Genomic DNA, 13,686 nt, shown 5'->3' on the forward strand with positions numbered 1-13,686 from the left:
TTGCTTAGAGGACCCCTTTCAATATTTCCTGTAGAGCTGGTTTAGTGTTTGCAAATTCTTTCAGTTTTTGTTTGTCCTGGAAGCTTTTGATCTCTCCTTCTATTTTCATAGATAGCCTAGCTGGATATAGTATTCTTGGCTGCATGTTTTTCTCGTTTAGTACTCTGAATATATCATGCCAGCTCTTTCTGGCCTGCCAGGTCTCTGTGGATAAGTCTGCTGCCAATCTAATATTTTTACCATTGTATGTTACAGACTTCTTTTCCCGGGCTGCTTTCAGGATTTTCTTTTTGTCACTAAGACTTGTAAATTTAACTATTAGGTGACGGGGTGTGGACCTATTCTTATTGATTTTGAGGGGGGTTCTCTGAACCTCCTGGATTTTGATGCTTGTTCCCTTTGCCCAATTGGGGAAATTCTCTCCAATAATTCTCTCCAATATACCTTCTGCTCCCCTCTCTCTTTCTTCTTCTTCTGGAATCCCAATTATTCTAATGTTGTTTCGTCTTATGGTGTCACTTTTCTCTCGAATTCTGCCCTCGTGGTCCAGTAGCTGTTTGTCCCTCTTTTGCTCAGCTTCTTTATTCTCTGTCATTTGGTCTTCTATATCGCTAATTCTTTCTTCTGCCTCATTTATCCTAGCAGTGAGAGCCTCCATTTTTTATTGCACCTCATTAATAGCTTTTTTGATACTAACTTGATTAGGTTTTAGTTCTTTTATTTCTCCAGAAAGGGCTTTTATATTTCCTGAGAGGGTTTCTCTAATATCTTCCATGCCTTTTTCAAGCCCGGCTAGAACCTTGAGAATCGTCATTCTGAGCTCTAGATCTGACATATTACCAATGTCTGTATTGATTAGGTCCCTAGCCTTTGGTACTGCCTTTTGTTCTTTTTTTTGTGGTGAATTTTTCCGTCTTGTCATTTTGTCCAGATAAGAGTATATGAAGGAGCATGTAAAATACTAAAAGGGTGGCAAAGACTCCAGGAAAATATGCTTTAGCCAAATCAGACGAGATCCCAAATCATGAGGGGGGTGGAAGGGGATATAAAGAGGTTCAGAAAGAAAAAAAGAAAAAAAAAAAGAAATAAGAAAGAAATAAAAAAAGAAAACCAATAATGAAAAAATATAAAACGGAAAAAATATATATATATTAGATAAACTAGTTTAAAAACGTTAAAAAAGAAAAGGGTAAATGTTAAAAAAAATTTAGAAGAAGAGAAAAAAATTGAAAAAGAAAAAAAATTAAATTAACTGCAAGGCTAAAGAATCATGGGGAGAAAGCCATGAGTTCCGTGCTTTGCTTTCTCCTCCTCTGGAATTCTGCTGCTCTCCTTGGTATTGAAACTGCACTCCTTGGTAGATGAACTTGGTCCTGGCTGGGTTTCTTGTTGATCTTCTGGGGGAGGGGCCTGTTGTAGTGATTCTCAAGTGTCTTTGCCCCAGGCGGAGTTGCACCGCCCTTACCAGGCGCCGGGCTGAGTAATCCGCTCGGGTTTGCTTTCGGGAGCTTTTGTTCCCTGAGCACTTTCCGTAGAGTCCGGAGGATGGGAATGAAGATGGCGGCCTCCCAGTCTCCGGCCCAGAGGAGCCAAGAGTCTGGGGCCCCACTCCTCAGTGCGCCCTCAGAGAACAGCGCCGAATTGCTCCCGTCACCCTGGCCTCCGGCCTCGCTCCGAGCTGACCAAGCCTGGGAGCGGTTCAAGGTAAGCCCGAGCTGAGAGCTCACTCCTCGGCTCCGTCTCTGTAGCCGGCTTCCCCGTTCTAATACCTGTAAGCTCTGCGACACTCAGACACCCCCGATCCTTCTGTGACCCTGCGGGACCTGAGGCCACGCTGACCCCGCGTGCGCTTCACCCCGGTTAAGCCTCTGGAGCGATGTCCCTCAGCGGAACAGACTTTTAAAAGTCCTGATTTTGTGCTCCGTGGCTCCGCCGCTTGCCGGGAGCCGGCCCCTCCCCCCGCGGTCTGTCTTCCCATCGCTTTGGATTCACTTCTCCGCCAGTCCTACCTTTCAGAAAGTGGTTGATTTTCTGTTTCTAGAATTGCTGTTCTTCTTCTCTTCGATCTCCCGTTGGATTTGTAGGTGTTTGCAATCTTTAGATAAGCTATCTAGCTGATCTGCTACCTGAAGTAGTCTCAGCCTGCTACTTCTCCGCCATCTTGACTCCTCCCCCCCTCTTTTTCATCTTTTTACTTCCAATCTACCTATACCATGTTTGAAGTAAATTCGTTATAAACAGTATAATATCTCTTTTTTCTTTTATTTGATAGAGAGAATGAGGGAGAGAGAGAGAAAGAGCATGAGATGGGGGAGGGTCAGAGGGAGAAGCAGAATCCCTGCTGACCAGAGAGCCCAATGTGGGACACTATCCTGGGACTCCAGGATCATGACCTGAGCCGAAGGCAGCTGCTTAACCAACTGAGCCACCCAGGCACCCCCAAAGATCTCTTAAAAAGCTGACAATTTTGGCTAACTTGGGGAGACAGGCTCGGAAAGTAGAAATATTTCTTGCCAGGTCTCTCCAACCTTTAGTACCTCGTGACTGTAGACCCTACTTATTGTAACCATCCACCATTTATTCCTCACTGGCTCTGGCTTCACGTAATTGATAATAAATCTTTCTGGGTTCTATCCTGGGTGACATGCTCCATGGACTAAAATAATATCTTATTTCACATAATTTGTCCTTGGTATTGTCTATCCTGATGTCTTCATCTGTGTCCAGCCAGTCATGCCTTATCTTCTGATACTACTACTAATACCAAAGTTTATAGGATAAATTTGTCTCAGTGCTCTGAAATATCCCTTCAAAAACAGTATGAGACCTATCACTGGGTTTTAGCACCAGAGTAAAACTCAAATTAGTGTCTCTATTTGAACCAATGTACTTGGTTAGGAAATTTTGTTTTAACATTTATTACACAAGTAACTTTGCGTGTATAACAAAAGTATTTTTTATTGCCTAAATTATCTGGAAATTATTTAGAGTCTTCATTTCAGTGAAATACGGAGACTTCCTGTGTTATGATTATTTCATTATATTACTTATAAAATGTGAATTTAGGCTTTGAGCACTAGCCAAGAGTAGACAGAAAAGGAACTGAAGAATTAAGAATTGGGAAGGATTTCTGATGGAATAGAGACTTCATAAAGATTTGATTTTGAATCAATAACTTGTTTTGTTTTACTTCCTGAAGAGATCTAAGATTTTTCAGATCTGGTATTTCATTCTACTGAGTGAATGATGTAGGTTTTTATACTTGGGAAAAGTGGAGCAGGTTGATTGTGCTCAGATCACACTAATGCTTTACAGGAATAACTGAAATTAGAACACAGACTTCCCAATTTTCCTGTCCTATGCTCTTTTTGGTGGGTGCTGCTATCTTCTGGGCTTGGCAATAATCATTTTTGGCCTTTACTTCTCTAGGCTATTGTGAAGTGATTTTGAGTTTTGTTAGCTTTCTTATGAGTTTGTACTAAATTGTGTCCATAAAAGTAGGCTGAATTCCTTGGGGAGGGATGATAGCTATAGACTGTGTTATTACTTAAAAAATGTTGTGTTCGTTACCTTGTTTTTTTCTTTTCTTTTGTCCGGCTGTATCCTGAACTTAAAGAATATAATTCTCCAAAATGAAAGACGTGCATCTGGTGGAAAACACTAATTTAAGGGATGAAAATTCCTGGTGATTGCTTCTGTCAACCTTTAATAGTACATACTGAGCTTCATTAGTAAATACACGACTCAGATCTTTCCCTTGGAACAGATCACATAATCGGCCTTTGTGTTGATTTTGCATTCCGTTCTTTAGAGACAGAACAAATTAGAATAATTGGCTGCTCCAAGGAAAAGCACAAAGAACTTTCTTATATTTTTGCAATGCATCCCTTAATAGAGGTTGGAAATGAGATCGGAGGTATGAACATGAAACTCAGGAGGGCAATGGGGAAAGAATATTGTTTCTTTAAAAATATTCTTTCCTTGTTGGCCCGGAAAAAGGAAACAGAAGAAATATGAAGCCAAGGAGAATATAAAAGAAATACTATGATTTTCGTGTTAACAATGTGAGTGTGGAATTAGTAAGAATCAGGAACAATCCTTTTCCACCAAGGACTCAGGAGCAAATGAAACCATAAATACTCCCTGCTCTTAGAAAGCCCTTTGAAGCAGTAATCACAGAAGGGTAAAGGCAATGTGTCAGGGCAGAGGTGTTCGGAGCAAAGGGATGGAGGGAGAACAAAGGGAGAGTGGATATTTTTAGAGCTGTCATTTTGAAATTTACCTGCTTCTGCTTCAGTGCCGCTTTGCAACCGTATTGGTCCAGGAGAAATCCTCAAAGCTGGGGAAGCCATATTTTAAAATAATAGGATTAGAGCAAGTGACTTTAATCAAGGTCTCCTTAGTTCAAGAGCACGGAGGAGAATATGGCAGAAGAGTGAGACCCCAAGAAATTGTTCACTAAGTAAATTTTCTCCAGACTTTGCTAACTGGTAGAAATTGGCCATTGCATTTTGTCCCTTGAAGAAAAATAAAACTACTGAAAGTGAAGTACAAAGAACATGAGGCCTATTTAGGAAACAACCTGTATCATTTGGTCACCTGAGGATGATGACAGCATTGGCTGCGACTTATGAGTCCTAATGTTTTACAATGAAGGCATTTCCCTGGGTGATGAATTCTAGGCGGGCCTGAAGGGAGTATGTCTGCTTCAGCATTTTACTCTTAGTGCCCAGTGTTTATTAGCATATAATGGCAGATTTTAAAATGAATATTTGTTAAAAAAATATTTGTTGATTGTCCAAATGAGTGAATGGATGTATGTGATTCATATTCTATTTGCTCATCCTACGCCCTACGGTGGATTTCAGCATCAGGTTGGTTTTTGCAGGGTGGGTTGGCATTATTCCCCCATCTTATGGATAAAGATTCTACATCATAGGACCTTTTGTTGACATCCCAAAGGCCTCACAGGAATTCCTTAGCAAAAAATTGTACTAGATTCTGTTGAACTGATCATTCATAAGCTGTCTAGTACATTGGCAGCTTGGCCAGTCTTTGGTGGTTCTAACAATATCTGCAGGACCAGGCAGGCATAATCACAATGGCTTAGAATTTTGGAGCCAAAATAATCCTCAGTATTTATTGCTTTGATTTAAAGTGGACTATTGAAAAAAAATAGATTTGGGGGGCGCCTAGGTGGCTCAGTGGGTTAAAGCCTCTGCCTTCGGCTTTGGTCATGATCCCCGGGTCCTGGGATCGAGCCCCACATCGGGCTCTCTGCTCAGCGGGAAGCCTTCTTTTTCCTCTCTCTCTGCCTGCCTCTCTGCCTACTTGTGATCTCTGTCTGTCAAATAAATAAATAAATAAAAATCTTTAAAAAAATTAGTTTTGGGCACAATATGGCACTTTATGATTTAGCGTGAAATCTGAGAAATAGAGGCCATCTGAAGCCTGCAATAGTAAAGTTCCCTCATTGTCTTTAACCAAGGAGTCTACATTGGTAATGCCTTTTTTTTCCTCCTGATATTTAGGTTAATTTCCTATTCTCTTTAAGGAAGTAATGGTGTGGTTGGTATGAGAGATGGTGTGGCTCCCAAGGTTTAAAGTATTATTTTGCCACAATGTGCAGCTACCTAAGGATGGGAGAGGATCAGGACATTACAGTCAGTGTATTATGTGTTTAGTTATGTAATTTAGTTATAAACTTTTATAGGTTTGTTTTCTATACAAGTTCGTACACTCTTTTTGAGTGTTCATAGATAAGTGTTTTGTAACTTTGGAATACTTGGAGTTATATACTGTTATATAACTCCAAGTTATATACTGTGGTTTATAGTCTCTTCTTAGGAAAGAGAGAGCCCAGCATAGTTCTTGTCCGCATAAAGCACTGCTGTGTTCAAAGTCTTTGCTTGTGTACTAATATATGATTCCACAGCTGCTGATGACAAGGAGAGGAATAGTTAAACTGCAATGGGTAGCAGAAGACTTATATGATTTACTCTTAACATAATTATTGTGAAATTATACAACTGACAAATGATCATTGTAGAAATTTGAAAAATTCTTGCATATAGTGAGATCAAGAAAAATTTGGTGGGGGGCGGGAAATATCCGAGTGTAAAGTTGTCTACAAATATCAGTGCTTTCAGTTTCCATTACTTGAAGCAGACTGCACTTCATAAGACTTTGTTTATTTTATTTTATTTTAATGACATTTTCATCTAGTGGACACACACACACACACACACACACACACATGATTTGGTAAAAAATAGAAAGGCTTACGTACTTCTGGTGTCTTAGAGGGCTCCATGGAATAAAAAGAAAGGGAAAAGTCAACATGCAGAAGAGACATGGAGTAGCATCTTACTTGCTTATAGAAATTCTGATGGTAATTGCTCTTTATAGATAAAGTAATTCATGGGGAGTTTAATCCAAGAAAAATGCATGGATTTCAAGCCTTCTTAAAGCCAGGTATTTCCTTCCACAAAGGCAAGCATCCATTGCTGTGCTTACCTGACAAGGTAAGAGCGTTGTGTGGCATTGGCTCTGCCAGAAGGAGGGTGTGTCCCACATTGATCAGCATAAATAACTTCAGACTCTGCTGTGTTACATAGATTTAAACCACTCTATTTTTGACAGATGCTGCACCTTCATTAATTTTTAGAGCTACAAACTGGAGGACAGCTCCCATATAACAATTGTTCGGCTATTCTTCAGAACAGTTGCAATTTGATAATGACCTGGAGGTATTATAAAGAGCAGGAAGGTGTTGATTCTCTCTTTGATTTCAGAGTGAAGTGGTAGTTGGAGAAGAGGCCCACAACAGAGTGAGGAGGGAATGTGAAGCCAGCAGTGAAAAGCCAGGTTTAAATTAAGATGACAAGGCGCCTGGGTGGCTCAGTTGGTTAAGCATTTGCCTTCAGTTCAGAACATGATCCCATAGTCCTGGGATCGAGTCCCGCATTGGGCTCCCTACTCAGTGGGGAGCCTACTTCTGACTGGCTGCTGCTGCTCTCCCTGCTTATGCTATCTCTCTCCCAAATAAATAGATAAATAAATAAAATATAAATAAAATATTTTTAAAAATTAATTTATTAATTTCAGGGTGCCTGGGTGGCTCAGTGACCTCTACCTTCAGCTCAGGTCATGATCTCATGGTCCTGAAATCGAGCCCCACACTGGGCTCTCTGCTCGGTGGGGGGAGCCGGTTTCTGCCTCTCTGCCTGCTTGTGATCTCTCTGTCAAATAAATAAAATAAAATAAAAATTAATTTATTAATTTGTGAGGAGGCGTGAGGAATCTGCTGTTACAATATTAAAAGGATCACCAAGGGGCTTATCCGTGATGAATCTGCATTACAATCTGCTGAAAGTAATGGCTTTTTTTTTTTTTTCTTTTTTGAGATAACCATGATGTTAGGGAAAACAATGCATTTGGAGTTGTAGGACCATTTCAGACAAAAGACATATTTGATTACAATGATCCTTAACTACACATACCTTGATGAGTCCCCTCTAAGCTCTGTTATAGAAATCACAGCACAATGGCAGTTTGAAATGGATACTGAGCACCAGAACCTATTCATATAGTCATTCAACAAACGTGTATGCATCACTTTCTCTTGCCAGCCACTGTTCTAGGCATGGAGAGTCCTTGGTGAAAAACAACACTCCCAAAACAAAGAGACAAATATCCTGGCTTTCACAGAGACTGTATTGATTCTGACAATAGATTATTATTTAAAGGGGGTCCATATAAATTATAACTATGCAAATGCAACAAGGTAATCTTCTTACTTTAGGTACGTGTTCCTCCTTCCTATTCACGTTCACACCTATCATTTCTCCTGCAGGGGAAGAAAGAACTAAAAAAACAAAAATGTCAAATCTCAGCTATTCATTTTCAAAATAAATTTTTCCAAATTGTAGGGGAGACAATACTTTAACTGTTAAGGTTTATAAATCTCAAAAAGCTAGATTTTTTAAAGCTGTAGCCAAAATTTATCCTATAAATAATAGCTTTGTTAAGCATCTGAGATGATGAAAATGCTGGTTTTTCTTTCCTACACTTGACTTCACTCTATTGGGAGAAGAGGCAGAGAAGAAATCAAGGTAATGGTGGTGAGTTTTTCTGATAGGGAATTCTAGCATTTTAAAATAGGCTGAATAATCCTAGGGATATGTGAGAGTGGAAAGGACCTGTGCCTTATTTCCAGTCTGGATGAAACAGCACATTTTCTTTGAGGTCTTGAGGGATTTCTGTTATGCTTTGTTTTGGTTTTGGTTTTAATCAGCCTTACTGAGCTGTCATTTACACACAATAAAATACACATATTTTTATTTTTTTAAGGTTTTACTTAATTATTTGATAGAGAGATCTCAAGTAGGCGGAGAGGCAGGCAGAGAGAGAGGGAGAAGCAGGCTCCCCACTGAGCAGAGAGCCCAATAAGGGTCTCGATCCCAGGACCCTGAGATCATGACCTGAGCCAAAGGCAGAGGCTTAACCCACTGAGCCAAAGTACATATATTTTTAATCCAAAGTTCAGTGAATTTTAACATGTACACGTGTGTAACAACTACTCCCATAAAGACAGAGAACGAGTCTAACACCCTAGAAAGTCTCTTAGTTTTTTGCAGACATCTCCCCACATCCCACCCCAGGCGACCACTGATTTGTCCTATATAGATTAATTTTGCCTAGTCTAGAATTTCTTGGAAATTGAATAATACAGTAGGTGCCCTTTTGTATCTGGATTCATTTGCTCAGTACATGGTTTTTGAGATTCACTCATTTGGAGATGTTTTAAGCAGAACTTTTGCCTGAGTGGGTGATTTTCTCTGAGGGCATCTATAGGTCCATCTAAGCCTCTCACACGGCCAGTGTTATTCTTGGCTTAATATTTGTCTTTCCTAAGAAGTATAAGATTGAAGCCAGGAAGCTGGTCAGTATAATGGTGGTGACATGGTTGTTGTTGCATAAATTTCTGAGCATAAATTAAGCTGTTGGTCACTATTGTGTTGATAATCCAGGAGCATACTCTTCCTACAGAAACCTTGTTAGTATAAAACTTTTAAAGACAGCTGTCTTAGTCTTCTAGTTTTGATTATTTTGGAAATATTTCTGGAAAATTCAAAGAGTTACAGCCTGTAAGAAGCAGTTATGCACCTGAGAGCTAATTCTTCTGCTAAAGTTAAGTTGTCTGACCTTTACTACATGCCCTCTGATAGAACACAGACGGCCTTGCAAAACAGTGCTCCCTTATTGGATAAAAATATAGAGATTATTTAAGATGGATGTGTGTATGCAGTAACATGAAAAAAAAACAAAGATTCTTTCCAAGTCTGGCTTACTGTTTTCAATTAAGTTTCTGTGGCATGCGCTAATAATTTAGGGTACTCAGGTTAGTTTTGGGTCCATCCTTTATAATCCATACATGCCTTTCTGCTTCCTCCTCCCTTCCCTTCCTCCCTCCTTTCCTTCCCTCCATTCTTCCTAACTTCTTATAGTGTGCCTTACTTTACCCTGAATTTGTTAAAATGGCACTTAGTTGGAGGATGTGAAAGGTGTGTGTCATTCTGTTGTCCAGAATGCATGTTGACCAACCTCTATGTTGAGAATAGTTCTGAATTTACCCATGGTAACCCAGAGTCTTTAAACAAAGGACGTAGCATATGGGCCATCATATCCTGACAGGCATGTAGAATTCATAGCAATTGCCCTCAAAGAGCTTACCTGCTAAATGCATAGAAATGCATCTAATTATGGCTTTATTGGCAGCTACGCCTGCATACACCGTCTATTTTTTTTTTATATCATGATCATCCCCTGCTGTTTACCACTGTATACTTTGCTAATGCTGTGGTTTCTATGGCTTGTTAATTTCATGGCCAAATAATGTCATAATTTATAGCACACTTTAGTGTGGAGAACTGAGACTCTATAAATTCTTATGCATCCCCCCCTACCTTTGGAATGTATTAAACTGAGATCAGGTGAAGTAATAAATTTATTTCAAATGTACTTGATAGCTAAACATCAATTAGGACTGACAGGCAATATTTCTTCTTCCAGCAATAGTAACTGTTTTTAAAGACCGAATCTTTGAACGGGAGTTACTGAGCATGGGAGTCAGTTCACTGGGATCACTTCTTAGGAAAACAAAGGAAAACTTGGAGTGGATGTGTGTGTGGTTTTGTTCAAATATTGGCTAATCAGCCACGGCTTGACTAATTGAATTTGTCAGAATCATTTGGAATTTTATTAACTCTCTTCCCTTTACTCCCATCCCATGAGAATGGATTATTAGGGTTTTAAAACATATGAAGTCATCTTCCTTCCCTGTAAATAAACTCTAAGAGCACCCTTTACTCATCTAATGTTACTTACTATCTTTTAGAATAACTGTGGTTTTAATTCTCTTGAAATTTGAAACAAGCCCAAAGCAATCATTTCAAGGAGCCACCACATTTTAGAGTTTTAAAGAGAATTTAGAATTAAGGACAAATGCATTATTTTATGGCTAAAGCACCCAAAACCTAAAGTAGGAAGAGGGACTCTCTGGGTCAAGGATAGGGGTTGAAGGTCAGGCTTCAAGCTGAGAGTGGGTCTGCAAGGACTCAGACTGAGCAGTTCAGAAACCAGAAGGTAGAACATCAATGTTCTAGGAAAGCTGGCCTGTGGGATTGCAGACAGACAGTGAGGCCCCTGGGGCTGCTCAGTTTCTGCAGTGGACAAAGCTGCCACCCCACCTTTGGAAAGTGCCACTGGCCGCAGGGACATGAGCAATCAATTCCAGTCAGACTGAGTAAGCAGGTTAGTCTGACTCATTCGGAATTAACGTTAACCTCAGATACTTCTTGAGAAAGAGCTGAGACAAGGGCAAGTCCAGTGCAGTCTCTAAACCCATGCATGCTCTCTATTTAGTGACAGAGCTGCTTAAACCCTCAAAGTGATTCCAATATTTTTATTTTATTTCTGTACTTAATTCTAACAGTCATATGGTTATATATTTTTTAGAAGATGTTTATTTATTTTGTGTGAGAGAGCACAAGCAGTGGGGAAGGGGAAGGGAGAGAAGCAGGCCCCCTGCTGAGTAGAAGCGTGATGAGGAGCTTGATCCCAGGACCCCGAGATCATGACCTGAGACGAAGGCAGATGCTTAAACCACTGAGCCACCTGGGCATTAACTATTTAATAAACGAATAACTAAGATCACAAAAAGTACCAAATATATGTTGTGGGTTGAGGATGGCAGAAGTGGAACAGCCTGGAATCAGTTATCTATAAAAGGTGATCTTGGGAAATAAGATTTACCTCTTAGAAATGGAGAGCAATTCAGTAGGAAGTTAGTGTCTGATACCTACTCTCTGTATGTTTATAAGTTGGTTTCTAATTCTATTTTAACAACAGATCTCAGTGCGACAAATTAAATTTTACCTCAGTGCTATCTCATGGGCATATTGTGAAGTTTGTGTGAGAGTAAGCAGGTAGTAGAATTGGTCTTGCAGGCAGCTCTAAACTGTTTCTGGAACACAATCTGGGGTAGAAGAAAAGGAGGAAAAAAGAAACAAGGGAGAAAGACAGCCAATGATGCTGGAATCTCTCATCTATATTGTGGGTTCTCTGCTTGAAACTAAATACAGAAATTTCCGAATTTGGGGGAGGGGATGCTGGGTGGCTCAGGTCATCATTCCAAGGTCCTTGCTCAGCGGGGAGTCTGCTTCTTCCTCTCCCTCTGCCTGCCACTCCCGCTGCTTACGCTCTCTCACACTCTGTCAAATAAATAAATAAAGTCTCCTAAAAAATTCAGAATTTTACGTTTACTGATTGTTTTTTTTTAATGATTGTTTTTTGATCATTATTTGTTTTCACTTTGGGATTTCTCTTTGCTGTTGCATCGGTTATCTCTGCTAGCTTTATGCCATCTTCAGTTTTAAGAAGCACGCCTGTCTCATTTCCCTTTGCATTATCAATACAAACTTTGAACAATGACCCTGAATTTTCAAAGAAACGTTAAATATGCCAATGGACGCATTTCTTAATTTTAGGAAAAAAATGTACTGGAAATGATAGCTTAAATATCCTTTCTTCAATTTGTAGTTTGTTTAAAGGAATTCTGCTAATGTTCAATACCTCATTGCCGACTAATGTAGCCAAACTGAAGAATTCCTACCTGTCGGTCAGTGCGCACTAGTCTGTCTACATTTCTGCAGGTATGATTATACTAGAGTAACGGTCCAGTTTGCTGTCTCCAAGAAATCAATAATTTCTATTGTGATTCTGTTGGTCCAGTGGATAATAATCAGAGATGAACGTCTAAAACTCTAGTTCCTTTTCCAGTCACTTTCAGTGTGTGATCCAGGCTGGTCAGACCACGTGATTTTTTTCATTTTCGATTCATTCCTTTGGGTACAAACTGAAAGTCTATGATAGGAAGATACTTTAAAATAAATTTGACATATATGTATTTTAAATACAACAGCGATTATTAGAGATATGGTTTTGCACTAGGTATTTCTTTTTTTTTTTTTCCCTTGGCTTATGAAAAAAAGAAAAAGAAAAAGAGCTTGCTTTTCCTTTCCGGTTGGTTTGCTAGATGTTTATGATCACCATAATAAATGTTAAATTTTATCTTATATCTTAAAATATGATCCAAATTAGCAATGGAGATTGTACTATGTATAGAGCCTGTGATATAAATATTTCCTAACTTCAAAGAACATGTAACCTAGAGCAATCATGGCAACTGTATTTGTTTACTAAGTGAAATATTAGTGAGATGCTGAAGTGCTATACAAGCCTTGAACAGCCAAATCAGCTTCAAAAATAGATGTGCTGACTTTAAAGATTATTTTTTAAGACATAACTACCAACGTTTTTCTAACTACATGTGGAAATCAACATAGCACAAAAAAGTTATGGGTTTTATTCTAAGCAATTTAGTGTTTTGGCATTCTGAACTTCCTCTTAATGAAATTAAATCCAGAAAGAGGTCTCTCTTCACAATCTCTTCAGTGATCCTTGCTCATCAGCTATATTTCCCGTAATCACAAAGGTGGTACCAAGGGCGAGAAACTCCAATATTATTAAAGTTTCATAAAGCAAAGAAAATGTTAAGAATATAATATTCCCAAACTGACAAAGTTCTTGAAAAATAATTTCAAGCCAAGCATAAATTATTTTCTGCTTGTCAAGGGGCAAAAATATTTAGGTTGAGTTAATGAATGGTAAAGTTTTAGAGGGAAGAATGGCCTTTAAAAATGACCAGCCCCATGGGGGCTATTTTTAGCCAAACGAATTTTAAAATAAAATTAAAAATTCACTTCCTCAGTTGCACTAGCTATATTTCAAAAGTGTTTTTTAGCCACATGTGGCTCGTGGATGCTGCATTAGACAGTACGGATATGTACATTTTCATTTTCACAGGAAATTCTATTGAGCAATACTAAAGATACACCTAGACATTCACAAAGAAGGTAACCGAGGGCTCAAGGACATAATCTAAGTTCCCCAATGTTCATGTAATTATGTTTTTAAAGAAAAGCAGAAAGACACAAAGGAAAGAGTAACGAGGCATTAAAGAAACCCAGTAGTTTCTGGAACTGCCAAAGTAGGATTTAACAGTACGTACTTAGTTGTTAACAAGGTGAAGATCCTGATAGTTGGCAGGACCTATGTGCCTGC

This window comes from Lontra canadensis, unplaced genomic scaffold (assembly GCF_010015895.1).
Source record: "Lontra canadensis isolate GAN:19392208 unplaced genomic scaffold, GSC_riverotter_1.0 scaffold31, whole genome shotgun sequence".
Lineage (NCBI taxonomy): Eukaryota > Metazoa > Chordata > Mammalia > Carnivora > Mustelidae > Lontra > Lontra canadensis.